The 17,602-nt window shown below is 47.6% G+C and overlaps 1 protein-coding gene across 3 annotated transcripts in view; it reads left to right on the top strand.

The window, feature by feature from the left end:
* Nucleotides 1-17,602, top strand: part of DNAJC5 (DnaJ heat shock protein family (Hsp40) member C5) — a 60,618-nt gene that overhangs the window by 26,319 nt on the left and 16,697 nt on the right. The window contains exons 1-2 of one of the 3 annotated variants that reach the window (XM_077335931.1): nt 3,648-3,775; nt 7,902-7,957. The exons of the other annotated variants lie outside the window; for them this stretch is intronic. The gene's annotated coding sequence lies outside the window, so the exon portion shown is untranslated. Of the gene's footprint in view, nt 1-3,647; nt 3,776-7,901; nt 7,958-17,602 lie in introns of those variants that run through there. 3 annotated transcript variants of the gene reach the window in all.

Here is a 17,602-nt window from a genome sequence, read left to right as displayed (position 1 = left end):
GGACGGATTCTTTGGTCATGGGAGGGGGTGTTTGGGCAGGGGGCAGTGGGTGTTTTTGGGCTGGTCAGCCTCAAACAAGTGCCTGGTGGAGAAGCTCCCTTTTGCAGGCCCTGCGAAACTGTGAGAGTTTGGACAGGGCCCTGATCTCTTCAGAGAGCTCATTTTACCAGGTGGGGGCCAGGACCGAGAAGGCTCTGGCCCTCGTTGAGGCCCGACGTGAGGAGAGTGTTTGTAAGCCACCTTGGGACTCCTTTGGCTATTGAAAAGCAAGGCATTAAAAACCCAAACTCCTACATCATCCAGCTTCTACATTCGCATAAGGTAAAGGTAAAGGTATCCCCTGTGCAAGCACCGAGTCATGTCTGACCCTTGGGGTGACGCCCTCCAGCGTTTTCATGGCAGACTCAATACGGGGTGGTTTGCCAGTGCCTTCCCCAGTCATTACCGTTTACCCCCCAGCAAGCTGGGTACTCATTTTACCGACCTCAGAAGGATGGAAGGCTGAGTCAACCTTGAGCCAGCTGCTGGGATCGAACTCCCAGCCTCACGGGCAAAGCTTTCAGACGGCTGCCTTACTACTCTGCGCCACAAGAGGCTCTTTACATTTGCATATATGATATGAATTATCTCGGTCATTTCCGATGCATCCCTACACGTAAGAATGTCTTCTAGCCAAGCAGAATTTAGTAGTAGTAGTAGTAGTAGTAGTAGTAGTAGTAGTAGTAGTATCATTATTGTTATCATTATCGTTATCACAATAACAGTCACTTTATTTTTATAGCCCTCCCCGGTTGTCTCACGGCAAGATAAAATCATACAAAAATCTTCTATAAATGACATAAGTTAAAACAGTATATAAATTTGGGTTATATTAAAACTCACCTCCTTAAAATCTTATGGGGGAGGGGCTAGTTTATAGAATCATCCAGTTGGAAGGGACCTCCTTGGTCATCTAGTCCAACCCCCTGCACTATGCAGGACGTCCACAACCCTCTCGCTCCTCCACTGTCACCTGCCACCCCCTTGAGCCTTCCCAGAATCAGCCTCTCCGTCAGATGGCTCTCCAGCCTCTGTTTAAAAATTCCCAAAGATGGAGAACCCACCACCTCCCGAGGAAGCCTGTTATATTGGGCAAATCAATATTTTGTGAGTGGGCTCTTAGACAGGGAGGCCAGTGTTTCAGCAGTGGTTTTGTCTTGGCCTCAGCCAGGACAGCCCTGTGTACAGCGAGTTACAGAAGCCTAGTCTGGAGGTCACCGTTGTATGGCTCACAATGACTAAATCAAGTGCCGATGGATAGGGTGCTAGTTGTAGTATCTGGAGAAGGTGGTAGAATGTCTGGTGGGTTATCTTTGTGACCTGGTCGTCCATAGACAAGGAGGCACCCAGAAACACAGTTCTGCAGTTCTGGAGGCCTCACTTCAAGAAGGACGTAGATAAAATTGAAAGGGTACAGAGGAGAGCGACAAAGATGATCTGGGGCCAAGGGACCAAGCCCTATGAAGATAGGTTGAGGGACTTGGGAATGTTCAGCCTGGAGAAAAGGAGGTTGAGAGGGGACATGATAGCCCTCTTTAAGTATTTGAAAGGTTGTCACTTGGAGGAGGGCAGGATGCTGTTCCCGTTGGCTGCAGAGGAGAGGACACGCAGTAATGGGTTTAAACTTCAAGTACAACGATATAGGCTAGATATCAGGAAAAAGTTTTTCACAGTCAGAGTAGTTCAGCAGTGGAATAGGCTGCCTAAGGAGGCGGTGAGCTCCCCCTCACTGGCAGTCTTCAAGCAAAGGCTGGATACCCACTTTTCTCGGATGCTTTAGGATGCTTTGGGCGGATCCTGCGTTGAGCAGGGGGTTGGACTAGATGGCCTGTATGGCCCCTTCCAACTCTATGATTCTATGATTAATGTTTTTATTGTTGTGAGCCGCCACAAGACCACTGGAAGAGTGGCGGTATAAAAATCGAAAAATAAAATAAATTTAAAAATAGGAGGGACTGAGAGAGCCCTGATATTACTGCTCTGTGAGAACAGCGCTATCAGGGCTGTGACTCCCTGTGGGAACTCCACATTTTAGGACTCACTGCTGGGATATTCTCTCCCCTAATGCTACCCTCTGTCTGGCTCGTCCAATATGCTGTCTCACACAGAGGCCAACCAGTTCCTCTGGAGGGCTTAAAACAGTGTAGAGGCTGTGGCCTTCCCCTGATGTTGCCTCTTGGAACTGGAATATAGAGGTTGACTGCTTCTGAATCTGGAGGTTCCCCTCAGTTACCAGTTACATTCCTCCCTGAATCTATCTAATCCCCCTTTCAAACGGTTTATTTTTGTGGCCATCACTATATCCTCTGGCAGCAAAATCCACATTTTAATAATTCTCTGTGTAAAGTAGTATTTCCTTTACTCCATCCTGAACCTACTGCCCATCAGTTTCATCAAACGTCCTTGAATTCTAGTATTTTGGGAGAGGGAGAAAAAGTTATCTTTGTCAACTCTCTCCACCCCTTGCATAACTTTATAAATCTCTATTATGTCCCCCCCCTCCGTCGTCTTTTTACTAAATGACTCCAACTCTTCAGCCTTTCCTCATTGGGAAGGTGCTCCAAACCTCTAATCATCTTGGCTGTTCTCCTCTGTACTTTTCCCAGCTCCATGATGTCCTCTTTGAGATACAGTGACCTGAACTGTACACAATATATTCCAAATAAGTCCGCAGCATAGATCTCTACAGGGATATGACTCTGTTGGCCATTTTATTTCCCTCGACTTCGGGAATAAAACATGGATTCCTGTGGAGTTGGAGTCGCCATTGGTGGGGTCGACTCTGAAGGGGCTGGCTACTTTTTGGGGGTAATGAGGCTAAGGACCTATTTTCTTGTTTATAGAGCTAGAGAGAGACGGAGAGCTAAAGAACATGTGAGGCGGTTGATCTCTCTCTGTCTGGTCTTTATTATTGATCTTTATTCACTTAGTGCCTTTCTGTTCCTCCAAGGAGTTCAGGGTAGCATACAGCTTTCTCCTGTCCTTCCTGGTTCCTTCATAACAAGTCTGCAGAGGAGGTTAGACTGAGAGAGGGATTGGCGTACGGACATACAACAAACTTGGCCCTAGAAATTGAAGCCGGGTCTCCCCAGCCCCAGTAGAACATTATTATTATTATTATTATTATTTTTCTATCATCTTTGTATGTATGCCTGCCCCCCTTCTCTCTTTGTCTATCCCTATGGCCTGGTCTTTTTATTTACTTCTTGCACATTCACTGTGTTCTTTTATATATTTGCTCCATTTATACCCTGCCAAGCTGGCTTGCATGATTTCCTATTTTATCCTTGCCACGATCCTGTTAGCTAGGCTAGGCTGAGAGTGTATGCCCGGTCCAAGGTCACCCAGCAAGCTTCCGTGGCACGAGTGGGGATTTGAACCTAGATCCTAGGCTAACTGACAATCTAAACACTCTACCATGCTGGGTCTCGAGTCTACACCCTTTTAAGTAGGGCTGCAACGCTGGGCTTTTGGTACCGGTGGGAGATGGAACGTTCTCCCCCTTCCAGGTCTGTGCTGAGCTTTCTTCGGCTGGCAGTTCTGATTTGTGATGTCACCTGAGTCATTATGACGTCACTAATCACCTGCTCCTAAAAAGAAAGAATTGGAATGAAAAATCATGTAGGAGAAGCCAGGTTTGCAGAGGAGGAGAAACTTGGCTTGAGATGCTGTCGCAGCAGCTGGTGATGTGGGGCATGCGCTCTGGCACAGAGCGTCATTTGTTGCTTTTGCGTAGGTTTGTACCTGATTTTCAGACAGTGTCTGTCAGCAGTGGCCCGAATCCCACTGGGGTGCCTGTAAATGCATCATGGAAGGGGCTATTGCAGTGGCTCTCAACCTGGGGGTCGGGACCCCTTTGGGGGTCGAACGGCCCGTTCACAGGGGTCGCGGCAGGGCAAGCAGCTTGGCCAGGGGGGCACCATCCACACAACAGCCTTGCAGGGTAGATCGAGACAGAGCATTCGTCTGTCTGGAGCAGCAGAAAAGAGCGAGATTGGCATGGTGGGACAAGAGGCAGAACTGAACTGAGAAGCCCCAGGAAAAAAAAAACAATTTATATACACTCCTGAACAACGGATCTTCATGCCATTGGCCAGTTTAGGTTTAATTTCTGTGAAAGAGCCCTTGCATGACTTTATGGTTGGGGGTCACCACAACAATGAGGAACTGTATTAAAGGGTCGCGGCATTAGGAAGTTGGAGAACCACTGGCCTAGTGTGTCGCTTTTGCAGGTTGTCATTAGACACAGTCTAGATCAGGGATTCCCAACCAGGGGTCCCCAGGAGCTCCGGAGGGGGCCCGTGGCATTTCCCCTCCATCCTTAATGCCACACGCTAGGGAACCACCACATGCATTGCTTCCCATCCCAAGTGTCTCTCGTGGTTTCTGCACCTGGGAGAGGGCGGGGTTTGCACACCTACTCCCACCTTAAGCAGCATCCTGTCTCTCCCCTACTTTGGTCCTCCTTGAGCTTGTCTGTTAACGTGGGTGGTGATGTCACTTCCAGTGACATGTAACGTGGGGGGGCGGGGTGGATGGCAGGGGGCGTGGCTAGCTGACATCACTTCCGAGTCTCCTTGAAGCCTGAAAAAGTATTATCTGATCTAGACAAACTGGGTTATTTGCCCATTAGAAGAGCTGGCAGGATCCTGGCCAAGCCGTGTTTTGCCCAATCTGGGGCTCCATACCTTGACCTGGCTCAGACCTCGCTCAGAGTCATGGCTAGTACTTGTTGGTCCTGGCTAGTACTTGGAGGGGAGGCCTGCAGGGAAGTACACAGTTTCTGCACAAGAGCCACCTCCGTTCATCTCTTGCCTCAGAAACATCAGTTTTCCGCTGCTTGGTGGTCCCTTCCACCACCACAGCTGCATAACTGGAAAGCTTTGAAAGAGACACTCCCTCTGTACAACGAAATTACAGTCCAGTAGCACCTTTAAGACCAACCAAGTGCTACTGGACTCTGATTTTGTTGTGCTACTTCAAATCAACATGGCTACCCAGTTGAATCACGCCCTAGGTAGTTGGCAGAGACATGGGCCCTTACAGAGCTCTTCCACCAGGCATTTGGTTGAGGCCGGGGCTGCAGCTCAGCTATCTACCTGGGGCCCCTGCACTTTGGGGGCTATTGTTGGGTGAGTACCCTTCCCCCTTTGAGTTGGGCTCTTATAAGATCCATCCTAGCCTGTCTGGCTTGCTAGACTATTTTTTATCTAAGGTGAAGCAAGTTAATAGAATCTAAGAAATCAGTTTTAATTCGATTTTAGTATTTTTATTTGTTGCATTTTAAATCTTTGTGTATAAAGATTTTAAATCTTTATACACAACCCAGTGACCATTCTTTAGAGAGGGGCAGTTTAGAAATCTCAATTTAAATAAATCCTGTGTATTTATTTATATTGTGTTATTTATATTGTGTTTTGGGCAACACAGTTGAAGAGGTGTGTAGACAAACTGGAGCGTGTCCAGAGGAGGGCAACAAAGAGGGTGAGGGGTTTGGAGACCAAGACATAGGAAGAAAGGTTAGGGGAGCTTGGTCTGTTTAGCCTGGAGAGGAGATGACTGAGAGGGGATCTGATCACCATCCTCAAGTATTTAAAAGGTTGCCATGTGGAGGATGGAGCAGAGTTGTTCTCTCTTGCCCCAGAGGGATGGACCAGAACCAATGGGATGAACTTAATTCAAAAGAAATTCCGTCTAAACATCCGGAAGAAGTTCCTGACAGTTAGAGCAGTTTCTCAGTGGAACAGGCTTCCTCGGGAGGTGGTGGGTTCTCCATCTTCGGAGATTTCTAGACAGAGGCTGGAGAGCCATCTGACGGAGAGGCTGATTCCGTGAAGGCTCAAGGGGGTGGCAGGTGACAGTGGATGAGGGTTGGGTTGTGAGTGTCTTGCATAGTGCAGGGGGTTGGACTAGATGAACCATGAGGTCCCTTCCAACTCTATGATTCTATGATTCTAAATAAATATAGTCAACGTAGAGTTCATTCCATGGCTTGATTCTGCTTTGCAGTGCGTGGGCGGTTGCTGGAGGATCTTTTCTGATTAGCTAGGGGGAATGTAGAGACAGGTGCTAGAAAGGACTGTCCGAAGGCCACTGTCTCATATAATAGAAACTGGCCTTTACTGCGAAGGCTGGGAACAGCCACATCTGGGGCACGCAGGGCGTTCTGACACTAATACACTAATAAAATATATCTGCCTCCTGCTGGCTTCAGACACTGATTTGCATTGCTACACTCAGAGTGTGGTTTCTAAGCAGCGTGATACCTTTCTGTGTACAGCTGGCCGTTCACAGGGGCAGCGAAGTGTAAAATCAGGCCTGTTGTAAAGTTGCCAGTACGCACACCTTACTTACACAGAGGCGTTCACCTTCTTCCTCAGAGGTGGGGATGCACTGCTTTGTTCTTAGCTCTCCGGAGAAACGGAGACTGCTCAGTTGCTTTGCATATTTTCCTGACATCTTTGTGTTTTTCCTTCTTCCTTCTGCAAACAGCCCAGCTATCATTAAGCGGGCAATCCCACCCTGCGCCTAGGTATTAGGAGGAGAGAGCAGATGTTCCCTCGTGATGGCATTCCTCTCTGAGAAAGCGGCGGGGACTCAGAACACAGATGTCTGCTAGTGCAAATTAAGTCTGACACAATGCGCTTAGACATTCAATTAGCCACAGGGATACAGTGGAAGGATGGAAGGAAGGAAGGAAGGAGAGATAGAGAGAGGGAGGGAGGGAGGAAGGAGAGATAGAGAAAGGAAGGAAGGAAGAAGGAAGGAAGGAAGGAAGGAAGGAAGGAAGGAAGGAAGGAAGGAAGGAAAGAGGGAGGGAGGGAAGGAAGGAAGGAAGGAGAGATAGAGAGAGGGGGGAGGGAGGAAGGAGAGATAGAGAAAGAAAGGAAGGAAGGAAAGAGGGAGGGAGGGAAGGAAGGAAGGAAGGAAGGAGAGATAGAGAGAGGGAGGGAGGGAGGGAGGGAGGAGAGATAGAGAAAGGAAGGAAGGAAGGAAGAAGGAAGGAAGGAGGGAGGGAGGGAGGGAAGGAAGGAAGGAAGGAAGGAGAGATAGAGAGAGGGAGGGAGGGAGGAGAGATAGAGGAAGGAAGAAGGAAGGAAGGAAGGAAGGAAGGAGGGAGGGAGGGAGGGAGGAAGGAAGGAGAGATAGAGGAAGGAAGGAAGGAAGGAAGGAAGGAAGGAAGGAAGGAAGGAAGGAGGGAAGGAAGGAGGGAAGGAAGGAGGGAGGGAGGGAGGGAAGGAAGGAAGGAAGGAAGGAGAGATAGAGGGAGGGAGGGAGGGAGGAGAGATAGAGAAAGGAAGGAAGAAGGAAGGAAGGAAGGAAGGAAGGATGGAAGGAAGGAGAGAGGGAGGGAGGGAGGGAGGAAGAGATAGAGAAAGGAAGGAAGGAAGAAGGAAGGAAGGAGAGGAAGGAAGAAAAAAAGAAAGAGGCAGGGAAAAAGAAGGAAGGAAGATAGAAAGAGGCAGGGAAGGAAGGAAGGAGAGATAGAAGGAGGGAGGGAGGGAGGGAGGGAGGGAGGGAGGAAGGAAGGAAGGAAGGAAGGAAGGAGAGATAGAGAAAGGAAGGAAGGAGGAAGGGAGGAAGGAAGGAAGGAAGGAAGGAAGGTGAGAGAGAAAGGAAGGAAGGAGGAAGGGAGGAAGGAAGGCAGGAGGAAAGAAAGATAGAAAGAGACAGGGAAAAAGAAGGAAGGAAAGAAGGAAGGAAGATAGAAAGAGGCAGGGAAGGAAGGAAGGAAAATGCTTTAAGATAATAACTTTTTTTACTTTGTTAAATAGAGATGAATAATCGGGCACCTTTGGTGCTTGGTATGCAGATAGTTAAGAGCAATGCAGCTTAATCCAGGAGATTACCTTTCTTCCTAGCCTGTGGGAAGAAACCACTTCAGGGGAATCCTCCTTCACGACATAACAGATGGCTGGTGAGTGTCTCCGACTTCTTAAAGACGCAGAGTCCTTTTAAGCACTAGAACCACCTGAAGGGGTGAGTCTAGAAGAGAAAAGGGTATGATTGTTCTTCAGTATATACGATCAGTGCATCTGAGAGCATTATTCGGGATGTTGGAGGTGGGAGTGATGATTTAAAAAAGCAACCTCGTAGAATTTCGTTAAGATAAAGTATTAATTTGTTCTGAACAATCTCTTTCCCCCATATCCAAAGGCTTTCTCAGGGTTTGTGGATTGGCCATTTTATGCTTTCTTCATTAAAAAAAAAAAAAGGGAACCCAGTGTGTTTCTATGATTTCAGGTTTTCATTTTCTGGCTGCCGTTCCATCTCCTCTTTATAAGGAACTAGGGACTGAAAGCAGGGAACCATTTTAAATAAATAAAGCCAACTGGCCTCTGTCTTCATTACAGCCCTTCCGCTTTCTGCTAAAGGTCATGTGCTCAATCTGGTTATTTTTAACAGTTGTTCTGTCCGATTGTGTCTTATCATAACTTCGCCTCTGAGCGTAACCCCCCTTCTCAGTTTCTGCTTTCTACACAGAGAGACCCCTCCTTTTCTCCTCCCCCTCATTTCCTGCCCGGCATCTCCTGATTTCATGTTGTTGGCCTGCTTAGCCTCTAATTCTAGCAAGGCCAGTTCCTTTCCTTCCACCTCTGCTTTGCTAAGCAGTTAGGCCAGGCTTTCTCAACCAGGGTTTCATGAAACCCTGGGGTTTCTTGACGGCACTGGGAGGGTTTCACGAATGGGTGGGAGTTAATTAACTTTTTATATATTTTTTAATTTGTTAAACATTTATCAAGTGATATGACCATATATGATTATGCTGACCCACCCACCTCTTACCAAAATGGCCAATGAAGGGCCTGGAGGAGATGGAGAGGGTCCCGGGTAGGTGTGTCCACAGCTCTGCTTCCCAACCATGTTCTGCACAATCACGCCACTTCTGGGCTTTCTCAAAGCCTGAACAATGTCCCTCAGGTACACTGGGGTCAGATCGTGTATGGCCTTAAAGGTGATTACCAAGACAAGTCTGGAATTCAGCTGGTTGCCAGTGCAGTTCATCTGGAAAGTTAAACCTGTTTAGTATTTGGAGGGGAGGTCACCAAGTTAATCCAGGGTTGCTATGCAGAGGCAGGGTTGTGCCTCTCTTTCCTTAAAAACCCTTTATATATGAGTGTTAATTGTTGTCAAGTCCCTTCTGACTTCTGGCAACCTGATGAATTGTTCACAGCCTTGCTTTGGTCTCGGAAGCTGAGGGTCTGTCTTCCTTGATTGAGTCCATCCATCTTGTGTTGAGTCTTTTCCTGCTGCCTTTCCCAGTGCATCTTGTTGTCTCATGGTGCAGTGGAATAGGCTGCCTAAGGAGGTGGTGAGCTCCCCCTAACTGGAAGTCTTCAAGCAAAGGTTGGATACACACTTTTCTTGGATGCTTTGGGCTGATCCTGTGTTGAGCAGGGGGTTGGACTAGATGGCCTGTATGGCCCCTTCCAACTCTATGATTCTATGATTCTATGGTGTGACCAAAGTCTATACCCTACGGGGTTGCCATAAATCCCCTGTGACTTGATGGTGCTTTCTACCCCCCCTGATTTTTTCCAAACATTGCCTGCATGCATTTTCATATTCTCTCTGCAGACATAAGAATCAGGGAAGGGGTGGTTGCTCAGTGCAAGAGTCTCTGCTTTGCATGCAGAAGGCCTTATGTTCAACCTGTGCAGTTCTGGAGGCCTCACTTCAAAAAGGACGCGGGTAAAATGGAGAGGGTGCAGAGGAGAGGGATGAGGATGATCTGGGGCCCGGGGACCAAGCCCTAGGAAGAAAGGCTGAGGGACTTGGGAACATTCAAACCTGGAGGGGGGGCATTATGGCTCTCGTGAAGTATTTGAAAGGTTATTGCTTGGAGGAGAGCAGGGGGCAGTTCCTGTTGGCAGCAGAGGGGAGGACCCATGGTAATGGGTTTAAACTACACATAGAAAAGTACCAGCTAGATATCAGGGGAGAAAACTCAGTCCAAGTAGTTAAGCAGTATAATGGGCTATCTAAGGAGGTGGTCTTCAAGCGGTGGCTGGACAGATCCTTCTCCTGGATGCTTGAGGCTGATCCTGCGTTGAGCAGGGGGCCTGTGTGGCCCCTTCCCATTCTAGGATTCTAACCCCCAGCATGTCCAGTTAAAAAGATCGGTGAGTAGGTAACGTGAAATGCTGGAGAGTTGCTACCAATCTGAGGAGACCAGGGGTTTGTGGACCCCCAGGAGTCCATGGGAGCACCAAAGGGGGCCCACAGCATTTCCCCTCCTGTCTTACTGGACTTGACTGCAAGCTGGGAACCAGCCCCTTCCATTGGGTGGTGACCGGTAAGGACATCTGTGAATCCCTCCCCATATGTGTGATCCACCCCAGATGGACAGGATTAGGGGAACATCTATGCTGATCTGGCTGGAACAGTTATTGGGTTGATGAGTGCCGTCATCTTTTTCTCGATGTTATTTTTAGTTCTTGTATAACTGGGGTTTTATGGGGTTTTATGCTGTATTTTTATGAGCCTCTTGTGGCGCAGAGTGGCAAGGCAGCAGACATGCAGTCTGAAGCTCTGCCCATGAGGCTGGGAGTTGATCCCAACAGCCGGCTCAAGATTGACTCAGCCTTCCATCCTTCCGAGGCCAGTAAAATGAGCACCCAGCTTGCTTGCTGGGGGGTAAACGGTAATGAGTGGGGAAGGCACTGGCAAACCACCCCGTATTGAGTCTGCCATGAAAACGCTAGAGGGCGTCACCCCAAGGGTCAAATATGACTCAGTGCTTGCACAGGGGATACCTTTACCTTTACCTATCCTGTATTTTACTGTTTTTTATGTGTAAACCGCCCCGAGATGATTTGTCGTGAGGGGCGGTATAAAAGTATGAACATAAATAAAATAAATAAATTGCTCCCCCTCCCTTCCCAAGTGTGAGAGTTCTCATGATTTCTGCACCTGGGAGGGGGCGGAGCCTGCACATCTAATCCTGCCTTTAAGCCACCTCCCCCTTGCCTTTCTTGAGCTTGCCTTTTAATACAGGGGGCAACATCACTTCCAGGGCTCCTTGAAGCCTGAAAATTTATTTCAGGGGCTTCTCCATGGTCAAAAGGTTGACAAGGCTGGAGTAGACACTACTGACCTTGATTGACCGAAGATGTGCTTCAGTATAAGGCTCTTGGGTGTGTGTATGTGTGTTAATTGGAAAGTTGCTTTCTTTAGAAGAAGAAGAAGAGTTGGTTCTTATATGCCGCTTTTCCCTACCCGAAGGAGGCTCAAAGCGGCTTACAGTCGCGTTCCCGTTCCTCTCCCCACAACAGACACCCTGTGGGGTGGGTGAGGCTGAGAGAGCCCTGATATCACTGCTCGGTCAGAACAGTTTTATCAGTGCCGTGGCGAGCCCAAGGTCACCCAGCTGGCTGCATGTGGGGGAGCGCAGAATCGAACCCGGCATGCCAGATTAGAAGTCCGCACTCCTAACCACTACACCAAACTGGCTTTAAGGAGGAGGCTGGTGATATCCTTTGGGTGCCAAATTGTGTTCCAGCCATTGTGCTTTTGCAGGAATCCTATCGACCAGGGGTGGCCAAAACGTGGCTCTCCAGATGTCCGTGGACTACAACTCCCATGATAATCATCGTCCAGGGGCATCTGGAGAACCACAATTTGCCCACCCCTGCCGTGGACACGCAAAAAAAAGCTGTGTAAAACAATGAGCATGTGAGGAATTAAATAGCCTGTCGCTATGCAGCTTTCTTGTGGAAAGAAGCCGTTTTAAGAAACTGATTTCTGAATTGGAGCTTGATGCTCACGTATTTTTATTATTAATAATACTGGGTTTTTTTTAGCCCATCAGTCCCTCGGGGATCATAGCTGGTTAGAGAAAAATAAAACCTACAATTCAAAATTTCATAAAATTTCAATTAGAACCAAGAGATTTGCACTAAAATTCATTTCCCTAAAAAATGCAGTAAATCTCGTATACAATTACAAATTACCCATCTGTTTGCCCGCACAGTAATGCCAGAATTTCTCCAGAGAGAGAGGAAGGGCAGCATACACACATCAAGGTCTTAAATAGGGTTTCCTGAGGGATATAGGCCGAGAGGCCGGCTGAGATTACGACGTTCCCCCTGTGCCTCACACGGATATCATGCTTACCGAACACTGCACCGAAAGCGCATGCGTTCTTCCTTGTCAAACAGCCGACAGCCGAGATCCTCATGCCGCAGCATTCGCTGCGATGTAAACAGAGATTGCGTTCAAGGGTTTACGTCCTCTGGCTCTCACTCCTCACGTGTCTCCTTGCGTTCGGTGTGCTGTGCAGGAGGAGAGGCGGCGGCTTCCGGGCATTTAGACCTCAGATTCTCCGCTAGCATTATTGTCACCAGTGAGTCAGAACTCCCGAGCTTTCCTCCATGCTTGTCCGACCTGCGTGATGTAGTGTGATGTAGAGGTGAACTCTAACCTGACCCACTCCTCGCATCTTTGCTTTGTGTGTGTTGACTGGTGAATTTATTTGTACAACAAAATCAGCGTCCAATAGCACCTTTAGGACCAACAAAGATTTATTCAAGGCGTGAGCTTTCGAAATTGGTGGACTGTGCTGAAGTTGCCAAATTGTCTGCCATCTATAAAGATTCCGACGTTGGAAGATATGTAAAGCAATGGGCATTGTTCTGGAATTCTATTTAAAAATATATCCAGACTTTGTGAAGATTTGTAAAATTTAACATAGCAACAGCAGGTTTTCAGTATAGTTATGTCACAGATTTGGGCTTTACCATTTCATTTGTTAGGGTCAGGAGAGAAGTCTTGAATGTATATTTGTATTTATTTGTGATTTAATGTTGTTGTTGTTTGTTATGTGCGAAGTCGTGTCCGACCCATCGCGACCCCATGGACAATGATCCTCCAGGCCTTCCTGTCCTCTACCATTCCCCGGAGTCCATTTAAGTTTAAGATTTAATGTTAGGTTAGTGAATTGATGAATTAGTTAATGGGTATGGATATTTTGTTTGATATCACAATAAAATAAAATTAAAATTAATCTTTGTTGGTCTTAAAGGTGCTATTGGACGCTGATTTTGTTGTGCTACTTCAGACCAAAACAGCTGCCAACTTGAATCTGAATTTATTTGTAGGCACAGAGAATGGCCTGCAAAACACTTACGCCTGTCTCAGGTGGTGCAAGCAGTTCCTTGCGCACACTCTGAGCATTTGCCCCCGCAACGATGCTCTCCCAGCTCTTTCTGTTTCAAGAAACGGATATTCAGGCCCAGTTTTCCAGAAAGGCATCTTTTTCTCGATTGGCTCCGACTGTTAGCTACGCTCGTGCACAACGTTAAAACTGGCATGGAAACAAATGCTTAAAAAAATACTTTATGCCGAGGCTGATTTAATCTGGTGTGGGCCAGCTGTAGTGACCTGATCTAGAAATAGCAGGCAGCTTTTCCCCTTGCAGTGGGATCTTCGTTGCTGAAGAGAGGCCGATGATGATTCCCGAGTGTGGTCAAAGAGGCCTTTCCCAGCTTCTGTTTTGTCCCAGCGTAATTTTGAGGCTTTGGGGATGAAATTAATTCAAAAGAATTTTGAGCTAAACATCCGGAAGAAGTTCCTGACCGTGAGAGCGGTTCCTCAGTGGAACAGGCTTCCTCGGGAGGTGGTAGGTTCTCCATCTTTGGAAGTTTTTAAGCAGAGACTGGAAAGCCAGCTGACGTTGAGGCTGATTCTGTGAACTTGGGCAGATTGTGGGTGGGTGGGCAGAAGGAAGTGTGTCAATGCTTGACTCTTGTGGCCCTTTCTTGCATGCCCAGGGAAATGTCGATTGCCACTTTGGGATCAGGAGGTGAATTTCCTCCAGGCCAGACTGGACAGAGATTCTGGTTTTGGGGGATATCATCCGGGCATGGAATTGGGGTCATTGTGGATGGGCAGATAGTTGTGAATTTTCCGTGATCTGCAGGGGGTTGGACTAGATGACTCTGGAGGTCCCTCCCAACTCTATAATTCTATGGGGGCATTACAATTCCGCCTGCTACATAATCAAGTTCATCGACCCCTCCCCACAGAGCTCAAATATTTGTAGATTTGCCATTTTATTTTTCCAGCTAGTTACAGTTATGGGTTTTTCAAGGCAAGAAGAAGAGCTGGTTTTTGTACTCTGCTTTTCACTACCCAAAGGACTCTCAAAGCAGCCAGCCATCGTCCTCCCTTCCTCTCCTCACAACAGGCACCCTGTGAAGTGGGTTGGGCTGAGAGAACTGGGTCACCCAACTGGCTTCATGTGGAGGAGCGGGACTTAAACCCAGTCCTGCAGGTTAGAGTCCACTGCTCTTAACTTACTACACCATGTTGGCTCTCTGTGTAGCCACCCTGGATTTCTGCAGCCCAGGATTGTCTAAGGCAGGGCTCCTTAGCCCCTTTTGAGACTGGGGGCAGCACTGGAATCCTGGCACAGAATGGTGGTTGCACCCACAGAACGTCTGCTGGGGAAATGGCAGCTGCATTGCTGCAGCTGACCTTCAGTCGTTCAGTCGTATCTAGTTAGATCAAGCTTTCTCAACCAGGGTCTCATGAAACCCTGGGGTTTCTTGAAGGCCCTGGAAGAATTTGCTGAATGGGTGGGAGTGAATAGATTTTTGATATATTTTTTAAAATTTGCTAAACATTTATCGGGTGACATGACCCTATACGGTCATGTTGACCCTTCCCTCCCAAAATGGCCTCCTGGAGGGGGTGGTCCTGGAGGGGGTGGGAAGGGGAGGGGCCTTGGGTGGGGGCGTGTCCACAGCTATACTTCCCAACCACGTTCTGCCTGGTCGTGCCACTTCTGGGGTTTCTTGAAGACCAAAGAAGGTGTCAGGGGTTTCTCAGTGGTAAAAAAAAGGTGAGAACAGCTGATTTAGATCTTACATTCTAAAAAAAAAACCTGACAGCAGTTTCGTTTTTCACATAGCACTGGCTTCTAAATGTAGCACTTAAAACATGCTCTCACTGTTATTTTTTTCACGGTCACAATTTTTATTGAATAATATCTCACGCTGACTGTGCTAGTTTTTTTTAATTAAATTTTATTAATACTATCATAGAAAAGGAAAGAGACTAATACAGAAGAAATACAGAAGGAATGAAAAAGATGAGGTCCTCCCCAGCAGGGCTTTAGGGAATTTGATTCAGCGTCCTTCACCCTTAATTCTATTTGCTAAGAAAATCCAAATTAATATTGCCATTGTTCTTGAAACCCTCCCGTTGACCCGACTAGTTTAGCCATTTTTCAAAGCTCCACTAGTTTGTCCAACCAGGCTGATACCGAAGGTGAGGTTGACAATTTCTCTTCTCTTGCCAGAATTATTCTAGCCGCTGTCGTAGCATAAAAAAAGAAGGCCTTTCCTTGGTGCGGCAGCTTTTTTCTGATGCACATGAGAAGCACCCTCTATGCAGTGTAAAACAATAGTTAAGAGCAGTGTTCCTAGATATTTCATAACTTAGAAGGTAGTGCTCCAAAAAGAAACACTAGACTAGCATTGGTTGGGGCTACACGTAACAGATTTAGATAACAGTAAAGGTATCCCCTGTGCAAGCACCGAGTCATGTCTGACCCTTGGGGTGACGCCCTCTAGCGTTTTCATGGCAGACTCAATACGGGGTGGTTTGCCAGTGCCTTCCCCAGTCATCACCATTTATGTCATTACCGTTTACTCCCCCCCCCCCCCCCAGCAAGCAAGCTGGGTACTCATTTTACCGACCTCGGAAGGATGGAAGGCTGAGTCCACCTTGAGCCGGCTGCTGGGATCGAACTCCCAGCCTCATGGGCAGAGCTTTCAGACTGCTGCCTTACCACTCTGCGCCACAAGAGGCTCATTAACAGATTTAGATAAGAGTGCATTATTTAATATTATTGACCACTGAGGAAGACCCATGAGGGTCGAAATGCATTTGGTCTGTTCCTGTGCAGTTAGATCTGTATAATTATTTAATATGGTTTTTACTTTGTTTTTAACCTAATATTGGCGCACTTTAATAAATAATTGTTTTAAATTTTATATTGTTTTATAGCTCAACTTTTGAGTTCCTGACTTTGTTAAGGTTGGTTTTTCGTTCCCTTTTTGGGTTTGCATTGCGGCAGCCTTTCTGGACCAAAACGCAGCAACACGTGCTGAGGTTTAAAAAGAAACTCAAACATACTCTCACTGTTGACTTTGCCAACGGCAGCCTGGCCTCACATTTCCCTTCCCACGTCTCCTTTGCTCCCCAAGTGAATTTCTCCCCAGTCTCTATTTCAAAGTAGTTGCCCCAGTAGCTTCCTCCTGGATTCAGAATTGCCTGCTGGCTTGAGCATATTCTGTGAACCGGAAGGAAGCCAACCCCTGTAGCTAGCTGTTCCTCAATCGTGCAGGCGCCATGGGGATGCAGAGGGGACCTGAATGCTTTGTCAGGCGAAATGAGTCAGGATCCTCTGTGCTGTGGAAAGGCAGCCACTCTGGTTTCGCATGAACTGTTTCCTGGCCACAGCTGACCTTGCTTTGGAGCCCAGGTAGCCAAACTAAGGCTCTCCAGATGGCCGTGGACTACTATTCCCATGAGCCCCTGCTGGCATCTGGAGAGCCTCAGTTTGGCCACCCCTGCTGTAGAGCCATACTGAAAGGGACTACTGGAGTGAACGGAGAGCGGCAGGGGATTATGTTGCAAAGAGAAGCTTAGAAACGGACTCTCACAAAGGAAAGATTTGGTGCTTGTTCATCCCTTGAAACCGAGGAGCAGCAGGTGTTTTCCTGCTGCCTTCTATTTTCCATAATCTTGAGGATTGTGGTCTTCATGAGGTGGTTTCCATCCACCTCATGTTGGATGTTTTCCTGCTGCCTTCCATTTTCCTCAATCTTGAGGATTGTGGTCTTCATGAGGTGGTTTCCATCCACCTCATGTTGGATGTTTTCCTGTTGCCTTCCATTTTCCTCAATCTTGAGGATTGTGGTCTTCATGAGGTGGTTTCCGTCCACCTCATGTTGGATGTTTTCCTGCTGCCTTCCATTTTCCTCAATCTTGAGGATTGTGGTCTTCATGAGGTGGTTTCCATCCACCTCAGGTTGGGTGTTTTCCTGCTGCCTTCCATTTTCCTCAATCTTGAGGATTGTGTTCTTCATGAGGTGGTTTCCATCCACCTCAGGTCGGGTGTTTCCATCCACCTCAGGTCGGGTGTTTTCCTGCTGCCTTCCATTTTCCTCAATCTTGAGGATTGTGGTCTTCATGAGGTGGTTTCCATCCACCTCAGGTCGGGTGTTTCCATCCACCTCAGGTCGGGTGTTTTCCTGCTGCCTTCCATTTTCCTCAATCTTGAGGATTGTGGTCTTCATGAGGTGGTTTCCGTCCACCTCAGGTTGGGTGTTTTCCTGCTGCCTTCCATTTTCCTCAATCTTGAGGATTGTGGTCTTCATGAGGTGGTTTCCATCCACCTCAGGTCGGGTGTTTCCATCCACCTCAGGTCGGGTGTTTTCCTGCTGCCTTCCATTTTCCTCAATCTTGAGGATTGTGGTCTTCATGAGGTGGTTTCCATCCACCTCAGGTTGGATGTTTTCCTGCTGTCTTCTGTTTTCCTCAATCTTGAGGA

The sequence above is a fragment of the Paroedura picta genome, chromosome 4 (genome assembly GCF_049243985.1).
Source record: "Paroedura picta isolate Pp20150507F chromosome 4, Ppicta_v3.0, whole genome shotgun sequence".
Classification (NCBI taxonomy): domain Eukaryota; kingdom Metazoa; phylum Chordata; class Lepidosauria; order Squamata; family Gekkonidae; genus Paroedura; species Paroedura picta.
Note: the sequence above shows the minus strand (reverse complement) of the source record. Positions and strands in the feature narration are given on the sequence as shown.